Genomic DNA, 15509 nt, shown 5'->3' with positions numbered 1-15509 from the left:
AGTGTATTTTCCTAACACCGACTGAATTGCAGGACATGAATACACTCGTAGCATGAATGGATGTAATAATCTTAATCTGAACAGAGCAGTACATATTCAAACCTATCAAAAAAGTTCACAATTGCAAAAAGGAAAACCTCACTGAATCCAACAGTTAATAAACATGTTTATTTCCAATCAAGAGAAAATAAGTGTTACGAATTTGCAGTTTAAGGGGTTATAATAGTTCTACAGTTATATATTTTCCGATATCTCTATTAGTTTCCCATATCATCCGTTCATCGTTGAAAACTGTATCTAAAATCATCCCTTTATCCTTGGTTGCTATCAGACGCTTACCTGTACAGTTGTTACTAGGGTGCTCTCTTCGAGGTCCGCGTTAGAAGTATAAATAGTGGGTAGCTATTCAGTGTAAATTGTCATTCTTATCAGAGACGTTGATAGAAGAAGACTGGAAAGGTAGGACCGTTAATATTTGAAGACGAGAAGCAGGATTTGTCAAACAAAGTGGAGTGTTTGAAACCTGTTGAGAAAATATAAATAGTTTCGGTTCCGTAGAAGTTGTATAAACAGGGTTAGTGCTAAGGTTTTGCGTTCCACATCTCTCACTATTGCAGTGAGTGTTTGCTGTTAAACCATACCTTAGTGCTACCCTGTTCCAACAGTTACATAAATATATTGTAATAAAGTTTCATACGTCGAAAGTTTACAACAGTTTGAATAGTTTCCATACATTCGTTTTATTCAGGTTTCAGCCCGTTTGATACATTTCGGTTTCAGACCAGTTCCAAACATTTAGGTCTCAGACTAGTTCCAAACATTTAGGTTTCAGACTAGTTCCAAACATTTAGGTTTCAGACCAGTTCCAAACATTTATGTTTCAGACCAGTTCCAAACATTCAGGTTTCAGACAATAGTTCCAAACCGTCAGACCAGTTTCATACATTTATGTTTCAGACCCGTTCCATACATTTATGTTTCAGACCAGTTTCATACATTTATGCTTCAAACCAGTTCGATACATTTAGGTTTCAGACTATAGTTTCAAACAGTTAGTTTTAAACAGTATTAGACTGAAAGTGTTTTAAACAGTTTTCAATTCAACAAGTTCGGGTTAGGTTGATAGGTGTTGGAATTCGTTTTATGTAGTATAGTATTTGTTTCATATTTGATAGTGATAATGTAAACTTTTTATTGACTTTAGAACTTTTGAATTGCTTTTCAAATCCCAGGAAACTGGTACGAACCCGAGGATAAAAATATCTAAACGTCCCCGCCCGGTTACACGTTACAAATGGTGGCAGCGGTGGGATTTGTCTAGCATTTCTCAAGCGTATTTTGTACATATAAATTGTATTTTATCATGAATTCACATAGGAAAGATAGTGTTTTATATGATCCTGACATAAGTTTAACTGAGGAACAGTTAAGTCAGGAAATAGATATTTTAACTGCCGAATTAGAAAAATATCGGCATGTTAAAGACAGATCAATTTCCCAGGTTGATACACCCCGAACAGTGTTTAGACATAGTGATTCGGGGATAGGTTCAGTCAGGCGTTCCGAACAATTGTCAAAACAAACAAACTCCCCGATTTATGAAAAAAATGTAAGTAGTAGTGTAAATGGAGGCGGTTTAGGAGCCCGACCGAGATCTTCAGTCAGGTTTGAAACATCAACACCTGCTGCAGAAAAACAGAGTTCGAAACATTTTACTGAACAATTACAATTCCCAATTAGTGACAAATTTGTCACAAAAGGAGCAAGTAAAACTGGTTTAACTCGTGATACCGAGTCTTGTGAAGATAAACAATCCTATCCTTTGGATGGATACAAAAATAAAAACATAGTTAAGACTGCTACCTATGATGGGAAAGGCCCTTGGCTTGACTTTAGGTCACATTTTGATGCATGTTCCCAAATTAATAATTGGACAGACAAAGAGAAAGGTTTGTATTTGGCCGTTTCTCTCAGGGGTCAGGCTCAAGGTGTTTTGGGAAACTTAACCCAGGAGTCGAGACAAGATTTCAAAGAATTGGTTAAGGCATTAGAAGAGCGTTTTTCTCCGTCTAACCAAACTGAACTGTACAGAACACAGCTCAGAGAGAGACACCAGAGAGCTGTAGAGACCTTGCCTGAGTTAGGCCAAGACATAAGAAGGTTAACTAACCTTGCGTATGCAACTGCACCAAACGAAGTGCGGGAGACTTTGGCAAAAGAACAGTTCATAGACTCGTTAATAGATTCGGATATGAGGCTCCGAATAAAGCAGGCAAGACCTTCTGATTTAAATGACGCTATCAGACATGCAGTTGAGCTTGAGGCTTTTAACAAAGCTGAAAGCAAGAGGATTGAAGGTCAGGGGTTTTTACGAACTGCGTCTGAAAATAGTGCTGACAACATGACAAGTCAGCTTTTGAAAACCATGTCAGAGACATTAATAGAGTTGCAAAAAGAAATGAAAGACTTGAAACAAAACAATAAAGGGAGGAAGCAGGGTGGTGCCCCGCAGCCCTGTTCATTTAGGTGTTATGCTTGTGACGAGGTAGGCCACAGAGCATTTAACTGTCCTGCTTATCCAAACTTTCAATATAATTATCAGAACCCTAGATATCAGAACAAACCTAAAACAAAATATACTAACCAAAACTATGAAAATTCAGATACGACACCGGGAAAAGTGGGAGTTCATAAACTATTTCCTGATGCAGGTATGTTCCTGAAAGCAAAAGTAAACGGAATTATCACAGATTTGTTGATAGATACTGGAGCTACAGTTACAGTTATCTCCACTAAAATGTTTAAGAAAATGTCAAATATGCCTTATTTAACTCCAACTGAAAGGGATATACTTACAGCTAGTGGACATTCGTTGCATGTGTCAGGCAAAACTGAACTTGAAATTGAAACTGATACGTTCAAATGTATAAGCGCTGCCATAGTTGCTGACATTAATGTAGATTGTATACTAGGGTTAGATTTCTTGAGAACACATGAAGCTAACATAAATATATACAAGGGGACTTTAACTATTAAGGGACATGAAGTTAGATTCTATGTCCAAGGTCACATAGGCTGTGATAGGGTTGCAGTATCAGAAACTATCAACACACACCCTAGACGTGAGATTGTTTTAAATGGAGTTATATTCAATGAAGTTCCTGACTCATTTAAAACAGAACTTGTTCAACCTAGAGATGACTATAAGAGAACTGACCAAGCAATAGTAGGTAGGGCTCTTGTTGCAAAAGGTAAAACTAATTTACTTCTCTGTGTAGAAGGAAAGTCTGCGATCAGATGTGAAGACTGTGAAACAGTTTTTAAGAAGCAGGAGTATCTAAAAAGACACACGAAAAACATTCACAGAATGGAGACTATTAAAAGGAGTAACAAAGTTGTTGAAAAGAAGGTTGGTGTTACAGAAAGAGGACAAGATGATTTAGATCAGTCTGATCCTGAAAACCTGATAGAAGATATTTCGGATGACATTAGCAGTGTAAATAATCCGGATGATGCATATAGCGATGGGCAGGATTCTAAACTGAAAGCATACTATAGTGAACCAGGCACAGACGGATCAGTCAATGATAAGGATGAAGAGAAGGAAGCGGTTTATCATTGTACGGTATATTCTGAAGAAGACACGTCACAAAAGAAAGAAACTAAGAAGGTATATCAAACGCAGAAAGACGAAAACAGTGGCCCTACAGTAAGGAAAAGGTGTGCCCCATTACTAGTGTTGGCACCAACAAAGAGAAAGTGTCACTCCTTCATGCGAGGGGACAATATTGAGAAAGAAGTAAGTGAAGAAGTGGAATATCCTAAAAGACAGAAGTTTGTTACAAAACAACAAGCCACACAAACTAACGTAGTAAAAGAAAGCAAAATGGTTAGGATCATAACAAAGTATGTTGAGAACGGTCACCAGATAGAAAAAGTTGAGGAGCATGAGACAGTTTGGTTGGTTTAAGAAATTAATGTCTGTTTATTGATGCAGGAAGCATCATATATATTAAAACTGTATCATAAAACATGTTTTTGTTTGTTTTATTTCTGTTGTTTATAAATGTATATGTCCGTCCGTCGGATGGGGACGTTAAATCCGAGGTCCCGTGTTCAGGAAGTACCACGCCTTGTGCACGTTAAAGAACCCTTTACAACAACTCTTATTGAGGGGTCCATAAGTGGCCTGTTGTGAGGCAAAATTGTTTTAAACCGGTTTTTGGCAACACAACTTTTCAAGTGGTATTCAAACTAGAATATTTGAAATGGTTTTATGTGGTCAAAGTTTGATCTAAGTTCAGTATTCAGTTGCTTGTACAAATGTGAATTAAAGTAGGATATTTTGAAAATAGAAAGTTAACAAACAAAACAGAAAGAACATGCAAGTCGAAAGAGGCTGACAGGAACCCCGGAACTGTGAGTAGGCTAAGGTACCCCTAGGTCTGACGTTTGTCAACAGATTGTTGTAGGAAAGCCATTAGTTGGTTATCATGGTATAACCCTCGGTGTACAAACAGTTGCTGGGAGAGATATTCTGCGGAATGAGTGGATACATTGAGGTTTAAAGTAGAACCTTGGTATGGTGTCAGCTAGTTTTAACGAGAACAGTTTTGATTGTGTTTTGATTAAGTCAGTATAAAATTGAAAAACTCATGCGAGGACGCATGAAATCGGAGGCGTGGGTAGTGTTACGAATTTGCAGTTTAAGGGGTTATAATAGTTCTACAGTTATATATTTTCCGATATCTCTATTAGTTTCCCATATCATCCGTTCATCGTTGAAAACTGTATCTAAAATCATCCCTTTATCCTTGGTTGCTATCAGACGCTTACCTGTACAGTTGTTACTAGGGTGCTCTCTTCGAGGTCCGCGTTAGAAGTATAAATAGTGGGTAGCTATTCAGTGTAAATTGTCATTCTTATCAGAGACGTTGATAGAAGAAGACTGGAAAGGTAGGACCGTTAATATTTGAAGACGAGAAGCAGGATTTGTCAAACAAAGTGGAGTGTTTGAAACCTGTTGAGAAAATATAAATAGTTTCGGTTCCGTAGAAGTTGTATAAACAGGATTAGTGCTAAGGTTTTGCGTTCCACATCTCTCACTATTGCAGTGAGTGTTTGCTGTTAAACCATACCTTAGTGCTACCCTGTTCCAACAGTTACATAAATATATTGTAATAAAGTTTCATACGTCGAAAGTTTACAACAGTTTGAATAGTTTCCATACATTCGTTTTATTCAGGTTTCAGCCCGTTTGATACATTTCGGTTTCAGACCAGTTCCAAACATTTAGGTCTCAGACTAGTTCCAAACATTTAGGTTTCAGACTAGTTCCAAACATTTAGGTTTCAGACCAGTTCCAAACATTTATGTTTCAGACCAGTTCCAAACATTCAGGTTTCAGACAATAGTTCCAAACCGTCAGACCAGTTTCATACATTTATGTTTCAGACCCGTTCCATACATTTATGTTTCAGACCAGTTTCATACATTTATGCTTCAAACCAGTTCGATACATTTAGGTTTCAGACTATAGTTTCAAACAGTTAGTTTTAAACAGTATTAGACTGAAAGTGTTTTAAACAGTTTTCAATTCAACAAGTTCGGGTTAGGTTGATAGGTGTTGGAATTCGTTTTATGTAGTATAGTATTTGTTTCATATTTGATAGTGATAATGTAAACTTTTTATTGACTTTAGAACTTTTGAATTGCTTTTCAAATCCCAGGAAACTGGTACGAACCCGAGGATAAAAATATCTAAACGTCCCCGCCCGGTTACACGTTACATAAGAAACAAAACCCAAATTATTCTTCAATGAAACTGACAGGCAATAATGTATCTTTTAAATGTCTTCTTTTACGAGACTGTTTCAACACACAAAAAAACAATATATTCTTAAATATTGAGAGACAAATTATGAGTCTGCTTTTACGAGACTGGGACCCCAACAAATCTTGTGCGCATGCGTAGATGTAAAATATCAGCTGGCGACAAACTAAGCTGGAACTTATATATATAGCAATTCAGCTATCACAATACTAAAATATTCATTGACATGATAGGTAAAGAAATTCAGAGATTTTTTTTAAATATAATCAACTGGATGAGAGGCAATAATCATTAATAATTTTGACCTAAATAATCATACTAAAAAATACCTGTTTGCGCATGCGTAGATCGAATATTTACGTAAACGAGTGTTGGGTCGCTTCTAAAGGCTGATAGTTATTTGAACTTCACAATAAAACGAGTGATGACACAGCTTTGTAATAGATATCGAATATTAATATTTTAGAAACATTGCAAGTAAAAATTAAGTAGCCAAAACAACGATGAAGTAACAGCTGTTCAATATTTACAAAATGGCGGACGGGGTCAATTTACTAATAAAGACTATGCAAAGGCCACCTCGTATATATTTCTCCCTGAAATGAACAAATATGAAGTTTAACCTACTAAATTGACAAAAGTCTAACCATTAGATATTTATGAAATAATATACTTACGATATATCAAGTTTTTCTTTCTTTCTCAGCAGTCTTTGTCTTGCAGGTTTCAGCAGCTGGGTTATCTGTATACATACGCACCGCGTGGGTATAGCCGTATTACTTTTTTTCGAATTTAAATAACTCGATAATCAAGAAAAAAAGCATTCGTTTTCCATCAAAATACCAAGATTACTAAAATGATTAAAATTTAAATGAACTTTGAGTTGATCTGACGAGAGAAAATTACATTGTTCATGAACTATTTTGAGAAGCGACATGTTCAAATATATATGTGATTCGTCAACACGATTATCAATCGGCAAACTTCGGGTGACTCCGCCTCTACGGAGAGATCGACCGAGTTGTAACGAATAAGAATACAACGCCCTCTATGTCATAACATACAATCGGAACTACTCGGCCTTTCATATTGCAAAAGGAAATAAGTTAATGTATTGCATCGCGAGTTACGATTGTCATAACGTACTGCGAAGTGTGGAATTCCCAACTTGACGTCACATGAGATATTTTTAATTATACTGATTTTCCGGATTGTAAAATAAACGTAAATAAAAATAGTGAGAGCTCGAAATACTACAATTTTGCAAGCATCAGAAATGAAATCAGTTTAAAGACAGTCTGTTAATTTGTTTATCTAGTTAAAAGCAAATGAGTGTGAAATGTTGAGGGGGTTTCCTAAAAAGTTGCACAGAATGCATGACGTGAGGGAGTGATACAATGGCCAATCCCATTGGGATTAAGACGGCTTGAAGCCGTCTTTTCCCAAAAATATTTATGTCTCTGGCATACAGGTCATTCTTTCTTAAATATTTATATAGCTATAGGTACTGAAAGTTAGCGAATGTTATATCAAAATGGGTACATTTTTAGGCAAAAATGACACACCCTTCAGAGTTCTGTGGGTTTTTTTTGGGCACTGCTCAAGATGCATTCTTATTGACTTTATATAGTTTTGAATTCACATATATACATGCAGCAATACTCATAACTTTCAATAACCCCTCACGATCCAAGATTCTGAAATGAGGACTCATGCTTAGCAAAACAGTATGATAGTATTTCCATCCGATGAATTTAAACAATCCTACCATTTGATAATTAGGGGAAGATGAAAAATTTCTTCCTTCATTTTTTTTTTGCATGCAAAATTCCATATTGTCAAATTATAAGATCAAGAAGCATATACAGCAGAATAAGAGGATTAAAGTTGAAAATAAGGGGTACAGTAACAAACATGTGTAGCAACAACAACAAAAATTATCAATCCTGAAAAAAATCCTCGTTTTCTACTGGCGTTTCAAATTGCCCGGCGTACACACATCTCCTGATAAAATTAAAAAAACAAACTTATAAGCTTGAATAAAAAGAGTGGTGTATGCTCCCAAATGTCACTCACTATTTGGGGTACAAGGGGCTCATAACAACGACCCCCTAAAACCGGAAAAGGATTATAAAGTTGAGATTTAGATTGCTATTTGGCTGTCAAAGTCATAGCTTAATATAAAGACCAAAATTTCTGGCTACATGGAGACATCTATGTCTACTATCAATATTAACATTTGTGAAAAAGGGACAGAAGCGTCCAAGATTTTTGAAAATGGTGACATTGTAGAAGAACAAAATATGGGCAGATTGTATGTCAAAAATTATTTTTATTTTAAAATCAAAGGGGTCATATATATGACATCAATGCGACCGTATTAAGAACTATTTAAAAAATCACACACTCATTCGCTTTTAATTGAGAAAAAATGAATAAAGTTAAAAATAACAAGAATGTGTCCATAGTACACGGATGCCCCACTCGCATTATCATTTTACATGTTCACTGGACCGTAAAATTGGGGTCAATACTTTAATTTGGCATTAACATTAGAAAGATCATATCATAGTTAACATGTGTACTAAGTTTCAAGTTGATTGGACTTCAACTTCATCAAAAACTACCTTGACCAAAAACTTTAACCTGAGCTTCACACTATCTTCTTCTTTGTTCAGTGGACCATGAAATTGGGGTCAATATTTTAATTTGGCATTAAAATTAGAAAGATCATATCATAGGGAACATGTGTACTAAGTTTCAAATTGATTGGACTTCAACTTCATCAAAAACTACCTCGACCAAAAACTTTAACCTGAAGCGGGACGAACGAACGGACGAACGGAGGCACAGACCAGAAAACATAATGCCCCTCTACTATCGTAGGTGGGGCATAAAAATAACAATCAGTGTCTATATATATAATATATGTTCAGATTACTGGATGGTCATGAAAGTGAACTGGACTGAAAGGCAAAACAATGTTTCATGTGACCTCGAGTCCTCTTATTTTTTGACTGAATAAGCAGGGGTAGATACATGTAACCAATTTTTACACTTATAACAAGCAAGAGACAAAACTCACAAAACAAATATGCTGGGACTATATAGTCCTAGAAATATTTAAAAACCATAAAATATATTTACTAACTGTGATTATAAAAAGAATAAATCAACATATGACCATGGAAATATCACATCCATGTCCTTCTGATCCCTGCTGGTATTTCTATTCTCATTTTACGTAAAATGAGAATAGATTTACAAAAAAAAACAAAGGCGGATTAGGCCGGGAGAAGTGCTTAAACAATAAAGATATATTCCCAAACGTATATTATTGAATAATACATTTAGTGTAAACTTCAAAATTTCATAATAACTTATAATTATCTGATTCATTTATTCACACAGCCCAGTCACACAGTCAGTCAGATTTTACAGCATCTGTGATTTATTACAAATATACATCTTTTTAAAATATGGTTTCAATGGTAATTAATTTGGTGATAATTTGTGAATGTCCTTTAATTTTTGGTTACTTATATAAATTCCTTTTCAAATTATTTTTTCAACTGTCAAAGAAGAGAATACTGATATTGTGTTCGTCTTATACTTTTCTGAGGGGGGATAGGAGGGGTCCTGATCCCGAAATCCCGGGCTTAAAAACACGAAATCCCGAGGTCCCGAATTTTAAAAAAGTAAATCACGACGTCCCGAAATTCGAAAACAAGAATTCCCGGATCCCGAAAGGTTCAATCCCGACATCTTGAGCTTAAAAACACCCGCGTTGCACTTTTTGCTGTGTAGTTATTCTGTGTCATTTGGTCTCTTGTGGAGAGTTGTCTCATTGGCAATCATACTGCATCTTCTTTATATATATATATATAAATCTACCCCCGTCCCATATAGTAATTATAAAATTCTAAACATTACTCCTATTAATTCTACGGCGGTATGTTAAACGTTTTTAGCATTAACGGCAAGTTCTATAAATAAACACGGTTTGAAACTCTGTTCTAAATGTGAAAAAGTTCGGGCGTCATATCATGCTTGTATATATTTTACGAAGTTAATACTTACCTTGTGAACGTTAGATAGTTGGTTGTTGCATCATTGGAATTCAAAACACATTTTATTTCATAGATATAAAAGAGGGACGAAAGATACCAAAGGGACAGTCAAACTCATAAATCTAAAACAAACTGAAAACGCCATGGCTAAAAATGAAAAAAACAAAAAGAAAAACAACAGTACACATGACACAACATAGAAAACTAAAGAATAAACAACACAAACCCCACCAAAAACTGGGGATGATCTCAGGTGCTCCGGAAGGGTAAGCAGATCCTGCTCCACATGTGGCACCCGTCGTGTTGCTTATGTCATTACAAATCCGGTAAATAGTCTAATTCGGTAGGTCACATTCATGAAAGGGAAGGGGATTGTAGTTACGACGTAAGGAACATATCTGATATCATTTGTGAAACGGTTTAGTCCATAACGGTCAACTAACTCGTGATGGCGTCCGTAAAATTTACGAAGGGATGATTTCAACTTCTTCATTTGGAACTCTTAGTTTAATAGCTTCCTTGTGAGCAGTAACGCTCTTTCAAGAAAATCATGATAGGAAATGCAAGCACGGGAATATCGTATCAATTGGGAGATATATATACCCTGTATGCAGGTGCTGCTGGAATATTGCTACTTAGAAATGGAAAGTTCACAACAGGAAAGCTGAAATCATCTCTTTTGTCGTAATGTTTTGTTTTCAACCGACCCTTATTGTCAATTTCTAGATGTAAATCAAGATATGAAGCCGACTTAACTGTATCTGTAGCATCCTTTATCTCCAGTTCGATGGGATAGATGCGTTCCACATAGTCATCAAATTTTGAATTGTTTAGTGAAAGAACATCATCTATATAGCGGAAAGTAGAGTTAAAGGATATTACTGACTTCTTATCTTTCTTTCTAAGAAGTTCCTGCATGAAGTCAGCCTCAAAATATTAAAGAAACAAATCGGCGAGTAAAGGGGCACAGTTTGTTCCCATTGGAATGTCGACAGTCTGTTGAAAAACACGTAGTCCGAACGTAACAAATATGTTGTCAATCAAGAAATCAAGCATCTTGATAATATCAGTTTCAGAGAATGTTTTGTTTGAATCAGAATGATTCTTTACAAAGTAGGATTTATCCCTCCCTAAGACAAGATACTTGTATCTACGTTGGCCATTCTTTTTTATGAAGCAAAGTAATACCAACTCTTTCAATTTGTCTTTTAGTTTGGGATGTGGAATACTTGTGTAAAGAGTAGAAAAGTCAAATGTTTTAATACTGTTACAAGATGAAAGAGAGTTAGATTGTATGTACTTTAAAAGATCTTTGGAGTTTTTAAGTATTCACATATGATTCAGGCCACCTCTAGAATAGGCAGTTTCACAAAAACTTTGATGCCCGTCTTTGATTGCTGTTAAAATAGATGTTTATAACTTAGAAAGAGGTTTCGTGGAGCACTTGGAAGACCCAGCAATATACCGTTGTTTGTAAGGACACTTATGTAGTTTAGGTATCCAATACAGTGATGGAAGATCCAGTTCTTCATCTTTGGTTGAAATTCCAAAGGAACAAAGAACAGACCTATGATTATCCAGGATTTCCTCTTTGGTAAGTGTCGTGATGGTATAAATGATATCATAAATACATGATTTATTTTTATTATTTCGTTTCTTACGTTTTTGGTTTACATTTCGAGACTTCATTAGGGTAATATTTTTAGTATCATTAAATTAGAATTTTAGGTCAATTAATTATATTTCCTCTGACACGAATGATTCTAACCATACGTCTACAAAGCTTCCCAAACAGCTAGAGTATGTAGAAAAATGACATTTGTCATGATAAATGAAAACAGAATCCCCTTGGTGACTGAGGTTCTTTTCAGAATACAAGATGAAGCATGCAGTGAAAATACATGAACATATAGAATATTTCTTTCAGATTTTATAGTCTTCATTTTATCGGAATATCAGACAATACAATTGTCTAGAGCATGTTTTGTAATTTCCGCTCTATATTGATCCCAATGGTTCTTATAATCATTTAGCTTAACATGTGTTTCTGATAGATCACTCTGTCTCCATGAGAGTAAAATACTGCACAGTAACTAATAGTTGTACTAAATCTAAGCCACGGTAGAATTGTCTGTCTGCATATTTCATCTACAATATGGCGGAATTTAATTACGGACACCCATTTTATCTCAATAAACATCTATAGGAACACATTGAGACGCGGACTTATGCACCGAGTTCAAACTCTAGAAATCACCATCTATATAGACAATATTTTCAGGCATGTAAAATTTAGATAAACTAGCTTTTATTTTCAACTTACAATAAACCACGAATACTAATTTTCACAAATGGCTCTATCTATGCAATATATTTATGGGAAGATTTTTTCAAATATTAAAAAAAATGCTTCATTAGCTTAATAGTCTAAATATGCCACTAGTCTGCCCTGATTCAGCAATATATATGTTTATAAGTACGGGCTACTAGTTACAAGGTATGGTAAGGAGTTTCACGACGTGGAGCCGAAACAAACAGAAATTCAATTTTGTGATGATAAAATTCATTTTTTTCATGACAAAATTCAAATAGGTATGCAAATATGCCAATATCCAGTGACACAAAATTCAATTTTGTGACAAAAATGAATTGTGTTAAATTTTCACTTTTGTGTTAAAATTTCACTTCTGTTAAACAAAACTCAATTTTGTCTACACAAAAATAAACACAAAATTGATGTCATGAAAAACAAATCATTTTGCCATTACAAAATTCAATTTTGTGTCAAAAAAATAAATTTTTGCTTCACAAAAATAAGAACAAAATTGATATATGTGTCATGAAAAACAAAATATTTTGCCATTACAGAATTCGATTTTGTGTCAAAAAAATAAATTCCGTCTATAAAAATGAATTTTGTCTACAAAAAGGAATTTTGTCAACAAAAAAATGAATTTTGTCAACATAAATGAATTTTGTCAACAAAAATGAATTTTGTCAACAAAAATGAATTTTGTCAACAAAAATGAATTTTGTCAACAAAAATGAATTTTGTCAACAAAAATAAATTTTGTCAACAAAAGTGAATTTTGTCTACAAAAAGGCAAAGTTGTCAACACAAAATTGAATTTTGCCTACAAAAATGAATTTTGTCTACAAAAATGAATTTTGTCTACACAATTGAATTTTGTCTACAAAAATGAATTCTGTCTACAAAATTGAATTTTGTCTACAAAATTGAATTTTGTCTACAAAAATGAATTCTGTCTACAAAAATGAATTTTGTTTACAAAATTAAATTTTGTCTACAAAAAAGGATTTTTTTTGTCTTTGTGACACAAAATTGACTTTTGTGTTAAGTTTTCACTTCTGTTTAACAAAACTCAATTTTGTCTTTATAAAAATAAACACAAAATTTAATTTTGTGACAAAATCTCAGTTTTGTATGCAAATTAGTTCATTTAATCTAAACTACACAAATTTGCATACAAAATTGACTTTTGTCGTAAAATTTTCAAATTATTTAACAAAAGTAAAGTCTGTGTTACAAAAATGAATTTTTGTTATGAGAAAACTAACTTTTGTCCACTGAAAGATAATTTTTTATGACAAAATTTAAATTTGTAGTATGCTACAATTTTTGTTAAACTGAACTAATTCTTGTTGAACAATACTCGGTACAAAATTGAATTTAGAGTACAAGCCACAAGATTCCCATTTGGCTTCCCGTATTCATAACCTCTAGTTCTAGGTAAAAAAAATGATTATAAATTGTTATTTGTGTAAGGGAACAGCTGTTCAAATTTATGTGCTTTTGACTGCATTAAGTACTGTTTGTTTGAAATGAATTCTAATGGATGTTGAATTTTGATGCACTGAGATTTCATGCGAAGTGACTCGGTTAGCAGATTAAAGGATTTTTAGTAAACGGATATGGATAGAAAACTGCACATTGCTAGAAAACAAAGAAATATTGATGTCATCGTCAAAAGTAATACAAAAAGGCAGGAAATACTAAAAAAAACCATTGATTAACAAAATTTTGATCTGCCAATCGAGTCCCTGTGGTAAATGCTGAGTGAAAATGATTGTCAAGTGCTTTTATAGTCTGATCTTAAGGTATAAAAAAGAAAATGTGGTATGATTGCCAATGAGACAGCTATCCACAAAAGACCAAAATGACACAAGCATTAACAACTATAGGTCACCGTACGGCCTTCAACAATGAGCAAAGCCATAACGCATAGTCAGCTATAAAAGGCCCCGGTAAAACAATTCAAACGAGAAAACTAACGGCCTTATTTATGTAAAGAAAATGAATTATAAACAAATATGTAACACATAAACAAACGACAACCACTGAATATCAGGCTCCTGGCTTGGGACAGGCACATACATAAATAATGTGGCGGGGTTAAACATGTTAGCGGGATCCCAACCCTCCCCCTAACCTGGTTCGTTTTTTATAAACCATTTACCTTTATAGTGGTGATACACCTGTATGAATGACCAACATTTTTTGCTTGGTTTGCTATCTCCCAGTTTACTGTCTTTAATTATAAAATTGTCTATATAGTTCCAGTGTGATTTCCTCAGCCTTTGTTGCACTGAGTATTTGTTTTTGTTTCAATATTTTAGATTGAACATTTTCGTCTATTATTACTTTTTTCTTTCATTTCTCTACCCATTGTTATGTTTATTTTATGACAGACAATGTCATGGTCGATGTTCCAAGACTAGGTAGTGTTTATCAATCATTTCCAATGTTTTGGAGTTAATATAAAAAAATCTGCATTAATATCAGATTAGTAGCAATAACATTATAAGAAATGGAATAGAAATAAAGCCTTGGGTTATGTTTTCCTTCTAGGTATATTGTATTCTTATCACTACACGCCAATCAGAGTAGGACAGACTTTCCAATGGCGCTACTGAGAATACTAACGGTTGTATCTGATAGACAATAATAACGCTCAAGTAACCTAATATTATTTTGCTTTTATTAAAGACCCACATTATTTTTCTTTTATTAAAGACCTGCATCGTTATTCCCTTCTTATAGCAAATAAAAAGTAAAATAACAAAAAATACCGGAAGTCTCTCATAGATAGCAAAATCAAAGGCTCAATAACATAAAATTGATGGATGACAACTGTCATATTCATGACTTGGAACATGCATTTTATTATGTAGAAAAAGTTGAATTAAACCTGGTTTAATATATAGCTTAATCTCTCACTAGTTTAACAGTCGCAGTAATATCTTCATAACATTGACAACGATATATGAACAAGACAAACAGCTATTGGGGGATTTATAACATTCATATTGAATTTTTGACATACTGGTTCCAAAATATGATCTCTATCTATTCTCAAAATGCTACAGCCGGTTAAAACCAATCTATTCTAAGAATGCTACAGCTGGTTAAAACCAATCTATTCTTAGAATACTACAGCTTGTTAAACCTATCTATTCTTAGAATGCTACAGCTGGTTAACCCAATCTATACTTAGAATGCTACAGCTGATTAAAACCAATCTATTCTTAGAATACTACAGCTTGTTAAACCAATATATTCTTAGAATGCTACAGCTGATTAAAAC

This window comes from Mytilus edulis, chromosome 1, assembly GCF_963676685.1.
Source record: "Mytilus edulis chromosome 1, xbMytEdul2.2, whole genome shotgun sequence".
NCBI lineage: Eukaryota > Metazoa > Mollusca > Bivalvia > Mytilida > Mytilidae > Mytilus > Mytilus edulis.
The sequence above is the reverse complement of the archived record's forward strand: the minus strand, read 5'-3'. Positions refer to the sequence as shown.